Here is a 6725-nt window from a genome sequence, read left to right as displayed (position 1 = left end):
CTGCTGCTGAGCTCACTTTTAGCCAGAGGTATTGACAGGTATGTGGCATCCCTGGTCCTGCAGACTTAAAGGTTTAACCAAAATGGAAGTACTGGAAGGACTGGTCCACCATGCCCACTCTCAGATCCTGAGTAGCCACTAGTCACAGAAGAACCTAAAGCTGCATTGGTTCACAAAACCCTATTGCCATGCTTCTGCAGCATCAGCTTCATACATTGGAGACTATGGTTTGAGATGGTCTGCAAAGGCTGAGAGTGCATCTTAGCACCATCCAAGCCCATGAACAGAGTGAAAGTGGCACTGCACAGCCCAAAGAGCAAAGTGGGTACAGTGAGAAGAGGCTGTAGTTACAGCAAAAACAGGTACTGCAAGAAACAGACAGCTCAGATGTGATGCTACAATCACTTGACACAGGAAATCCAACCCAAACCAGCACAACTAAGAAAGTAAAGTGCTCAATATTCAAACTGGATGGTTACTTAATGCCACTCTGACATCCACAGCTCCTGAGCAGCCGAGGACTAAAGATCACATCAGTGTGTCAGAGCCATTTTCAGAGAACAGCATGCCAGAAAAACGGTCAGGCTTCAAATATCAACAGAGGTCAGGAATGTCAATATAATAATGCCAAGCAGTTTTAGGGAGTGCAGGTTTCATTCAGCTAATGCTAATGGATGATTTCTGTTCAGTATTTAAAGGAAGGGGCAAAGGCTAAGCTCCTTGCCGTTGTACCCTGTGGGGAAGATTGCTCTTGTTCCTAAACTGGATGAAAGGAGGGTTGATCAGAAATGATAGAGGACAAAGCTGTGAAGATTAGGTAAAAAAAAGACTAAATAGAACCTGAGAAACATGCAAAGAAAAATTCCATATTATATCTTCTGCAAAAGAAAACTCTACTCTGATTTTTAAATCATCTACTTGTGCTGTGACGCCCACAAGAAGTTAGCTGACTAAGCTGTCTCTTCTCATCTATTTCATGAATTCATCTGATGAATGAATTGCTTGTCTTCACAAAGGAAGGAAACCCAAGGACACTGAAGCTGGAGTATGGAAGTACAAGACAAGAAAAAGGAATTATTTAATGGAAGATGGAGAAGAATGGGGGATTTCATGTATTCAATGTATTAGAAGACATATAATAATGCATAACTAACAAAGCAAGGATACATATGCAGGCTACTAGCCCTGCCCCTGAGAAGAATCCATCAGGATTTTCTGAATTTCAAATTGCCAATGAAAATTCCAAAATCTTCTCATCCTTGGCCAACATTCTCCAATTGTAGACTTTAGGGTAAATATTACTCCAAATTTTAGGGCAATACCTGCAACAGGAAGGTTTTCCATGTAAAGGTATTTACCTAGTAAGACCTGAAGTTGGGTTTAAGTGTTGCTTTGTGAAATTTATGGATGTTTTTCCTGAAATAGTCACAAATGACCACAATAGTTATTTGTCTTTAAACTGATGACTAGCACATTGCGAAAGTATGGATGATAAAAGATGGAAACAGATGCACGACATCTATTTCAGGTTGGATTTTTCTAATTTTAGATGTAGAAAAGAAATGCCAAATGGCAGGTAAGTTCCTGTTGATCAGCAGACAAGTCAACCTAATTATGCATGGTTCCTGTATTATAGTTTTCCACATTTATTGGTAATCCCATGTAAACAGCCACCAAAATGAAAATGCAGAAATTTCCAACAGGAAAGCTATTCTTCTCTTTTAGTATCCATAATACTGCCAACATATATATTTGAGGAGGGAAGACAGCACACCATTGTGCATTGCCCCCCCACCCTCTGCATAGAAATCCATCTTTACCTTCTCATCTTTTGATTGAAGCTGATCATCAGTAAAACATCCCTTAACAGCCTCATAAGCCAAAAGCGCCTGGAAATGCATCTCTGTTCTCAGCACCCTCCTTAATGAATGTGGAAAGCTCTCTTCAGTGCAGTAAGTGTATGAGATTGATAAAGATTCTATTTACTTTTTTCCCCTTATAAGAACTTAATGAGACAAAATTGGTAGCTCGTAATCAGGCATTGGCCTTTTCATCTCTCCAAGTTTTATTTACAAAAGCTTATTAGAGCAAAGCACACTAAGTGATATGCAGCAATAACTAGAGTATTGCTTAACGATCCCTAGCAGGCAGCACAAAGCACTGAAAATTAAATGGAAAAGGTGATTAAAGAAGTGTTACCTAATGTAAACAGAACTCTTCCCCCACTGCCATCAGACCTCAATGCCACACAGGAATCTGCAGATGAATCCACTGGCTAGACTGCATCTTGCCAGTCTGTTGCACTGGGACAGGTTTTCTGGTGTCAAAGCCACAACAGCTCTGGACCCAGCTGAGGCAGCTCCCTGCAAGCAAGGAGCCAGAGCAGACTCAGCTTTGCTGTTCACCACATCTGATTTTCCAGCTTCAACACATTTTCAGTATTGAAAAAGATGGTAACTCCCAATGTTAACAGATAAAAATTGCTCTGTGTCTTAGTTTTTCCCTCTGTAAAATGAAAACAATAATATCCAGCTCTTTCAAACTTGGCAAGAACTCGAGTCATCTTTTAATATCTAATTAAGAACAGGAAGTGCAAGGAAGGGCCAAAGAAGCTGAGATTCTACAGAAAGAAAACCCATCACAGGCTTCCAACAGGAACTGCTGCTCTTTCACACTCACACACTGCCAGTTTTGCTTACAAATAGAGCAATACAATTGTAATTTGCTGCTTCAGTTTCATCCTGATAAATAGAAACACCATTTTTTTGAAAGAGAAGTTACTGTATCATAGGAAGCAATCACACCATACACAAAACAGGCACTTTTAGTAATTAAACTACTTCCAGCCCCCTTTCTCTATTCCCTTTCAGCATTGTGCTGATGGGCTGTTTATCTTTGGCACAGCAGAAGCAAAGGAAGCAACAAAATGTTCCCATAGCAATTCACTTACAGGAGGAGAGGAAGAGACAGAAAGGCTGAAGACAAACATATTCAGTCTTTGGTGTCAGCATCATTTCTTGAAAGTAAATACTCAAACAAGGATCAGATCTCTGGGTAATTGTCCAGGTGGCTGTTTTGATAGAGACCTGTCTACTCACTTGCTTGTAATATTAAGAGCTTTGTGTTTTATCCAGATGGTTTTCCAGTGCTGGAGCTATGCTCCAGCTGTGCAGAAACTTGCATCTTGCTCTGCTGTTCCCAGCTATAAGGGGAGTTTCTGCATTAGACTCTTGTGCTGATTGACTAAAAGTGATCTAAAAAGAGTAAACACTGAATACAAACAATAAGGAGAAAGAACTAGCTATGTCCTCCTTTTTTAAGCATTTTAAATATGCTTAAATACAGCATATTTAAAAGTTGGTGTTGTAATTAATACACTGGCATAAGGACAGTGTGTGGGAAGGCAATTTCCAGCTCTACCATACACTCCATATGGGATCTTTTGTGTGTGTGTGTCAAAGTTCAGTGTCACCTCACCTGAGCAACAGGGATGCTAACTCCTTTGTCTGAATTGTCTATTTATATCATGAATTCATCCAGCAAGGAACTGCCTTTTCTACATTTGTACAACAGGATTTTGACCTCAGCTGGGGTTCCTAGCTGCTGTCGTAATACTAATGAGCAGTCAGACAAGCCCAAGGTAGGCTCTCTGGATCAGAGTTCTAACCTTGCAAAGGTGGTATTTTGGCTTTGGCTTCAGACCCACCTCTGCAAATAATTAATTGCAGTGAATCTGGATGCAAAACAAAAGGAAAGGTGCTAGCACACTTCCCTGGTGAGGTGAATCCACAGTCTAATAGACCCTCCCTCAAATCATGTGGTTACTGAAAATATGGGTCTCTGGCTCCGTGCCCATTCCCCATCAGACACACTGTTTGAGTGCTCTCAATTTGCATCTGTCATTATCTTTTGTGTGTGCCAAGGTTTAATGTGCAATAAATGTAAATGGGTGATGTATATTCTGCATTTTACTAGCTCTCATTTCTCCTTGGCATCATACACAGTTATGTCTCACAAGAAAGCCCCCAAAATGGAGGTTTGTTGCTATTGTTACTAGGTATTTTCTTCTGAAAAATCAAGAGTAGTCATTTGTAGTTATTAATGAAATTATAAACTAACTTCACCCATTGTTTTTTAGCTAGCTTCCAGCAGCTTTGACTCAAGTCTTGCTCAACAGACCACAAACTGAGCTGAAAATTTAGGACCACAGGCCTTCTAGTGTGTTCTGCTTTTGGCCTGAATAGGTCAGAACAGAGGTAACTGTATTCCCCAGCATACCCCGTAAGCCATTAGAAATGAACATTTCTATGTAGTTGTACTCAGTTTCTACCTTAATTAAGACATATCTTCTGTCTACACAATAAGTAACAGAATGTTCTGTTCCTGCCTAAGTTCCCTACCGGTGCTTGAAATCATTCCTTTCATCTTCTAAATATTAAAGGATGAAGGGGTAATATACCAAATCATAGCTTGCTTTGAAGTCATTCAGACTAAAGACCTATAATTCAGGTAATGGTGATAGCCACAGCCTAGCTCTTCAGCAGATAATTTATGCCACTCTCTGTAGGGAGGTTTGCACATCTCCCTTTCTCTCCTTGTATTTTCTCATATGCAAAAAACCCTCCTGTGTTTATATCCATCCAGCTGGCATCCACAGCAGATTGAGGACAGCACAATGGAAGGAGCTGCTCTAAGGAGAGAAGTTGTAAACTGTTTTGCTTTGCAGCCTTCTGACCCTCAGTGAACACACACCAAGTGACAAGGCATGAGGGGTGTCTCAGGTTAAACATCAGCTATATGCAAACATCATTGTGTTAGCCCTAGCTGCTGCAGCAGGAAAGAGATCTTTATTAAACATGCTGAAAGACCACAGGCTCTCAACCATCAACCTTTCCCTGGCCTGTAATTACATGGGCACATTTAACACAGTCCCTCAGCAGCTTCACTGCCTTCATCCAGCTCTGTCCATCCAACAGTGAACAAGAAAATTTGAAATCAGAACATCACCAGGCAGTTGCAGTCATAAGCTGCACTTGCCTCCCATCGTATAACTGTAAAATGGATATGTCTCCATTGAAGTTCAGTGGTTTTTATCAGTTCCTGTGAAGTTTGGGGAAAATCACACCACAGACTAGTATGTTTCACATTTCCCACCTGAAAATGGAAATAACACTGCCTTTCCCCCCACATGTGCTTCATGCTTAGCATGTCACTGCATCAAGGAAGAAACTAGCTCTTAGGTTACAGAAAAGATTCACTATTAAAATAGCTGCAGTTGTTTAAATTGTTGTTCTCTTGGCAAGAGTTAGTATCCTTAAAGGTCTGCTGGTAAAACAGAGCACATAAACTTTCATCATATGCTCTAATGAAAAGTTTGCCTTAGTTCTGGTTACTTCAGTAGTCACTTTAACCCCAATCATCAGAACTGCACCGCTTTGGAGCACTGCTACATGTTATTATACTGGCAGGTTAGTGGTAAAAAAGGCAAAGCAATAATACTTTAAATTGCTTTGGCCATTTTGGTAACAGACATCTCTTGGTGTTAAAGGAAAAAGTGACTGAGGGACACTGCATCACCTGACTTTATAATATAAGTTTTGCTCTTCTAGTCTCTGTCCAATAACACAGCACAAACTACAACCTACCTTTCCATCCAGGCCAGGCAATGCAAGTAAAGTTTCCTCACTGTGTTCAACACCAAACCCATCCCTGTGGGGTGACTAGAATCTGGTTGCACAGATTTATTTGAGTTGCTGCCTTACTCACAAGCTATATAATTTAAATATTCCTCTGTTCCTCTGCAGGGACACAGCAGAAATATCTTCCTCATATCTCCTGAAAGCAGACAGTCTGCTTGCAATTACACTGTCAGGAAGCTACATTAATGTCCCTGTGCAGCAAAAGGATGTGGTATGCTGGTCATTCCTTGAGAGGGCAATAGACCACTGGCTCCAAATCCTTCTAATGCTTTCTCATTGAGTTAAACAGTTTTACTCCAGATTTAGGAAGCTGTATATGGGAGCAAAGCTAAGATAAATGACAGCATATTAAAGCCCTTTACTCCTGCCAGTTGGCTACATAGTTGAGATGTCTAGCAGTTTAATTTTCTTTTCAATAATTACTTAAATTTCTGATTCCATGTTTAGGACCTATATTTAAAAGCAATACTATGAGGTAGGTAGGTTCTCTCCTTAGATTTCCAGTGAATTCTCAAGCACCTGTGAGCAAGATGGAGTGACAGGAGGTAGCTCTGTGGTTTCCATGGGCAGCATTGCCACATTCACTTCCTATCACCATGGATTCAGCTGGCATTAATAAACTCCTGTCTGCATAAAAGGAGCTGCCAAGCACATGACTTCTAGACATGTGCTTGGCTTGCACCCCCATGTGAGCATGATTCACTGCTCTGGAAAATGGCTGCAAGGCAGAAAGAAAAGGGCACTGGCTCCTACACAGTCCTGGCCAAACACACACTAAAGGAAGGAAATAAATATCAGCCTTGGCAAACCCACAGAACAACCTCATGTACTAATGGGACACTGATGGTCTCCAGCTGCCAGCATTTGCTTAGGGAGACAGATTCAGTGTGTATAGTATTCAGATTAATTTATAATTTATCTCCTCAGGACACCCCAGTGAAAGCAAACCCCTAAGGAGACAGTATAAAAACCAGATAGAGAATCTTTTGACAATGTCCTGTACCACACAGTCACAAGGAACTGCTG

Source organism: Antrostomus carolinensis, unplaced genomic scaffold, assembly GCF_000700745.2.
Source record: "Antrostomus carolinensis isolate BGI_N321 unplaced genomic scaffold, ASM70074v2 scaffold5735, whole genome shotgun sequence".
Lineage (NCBI taxonomy): Eukaryota > Metazoa > Chordata > Aves > Caprimulgiformes > Caprimulgidae > Antrostomus > Antrostomus carolinensis.
This window is presented reverse-complemented; position numbering follows the sequence as displayed.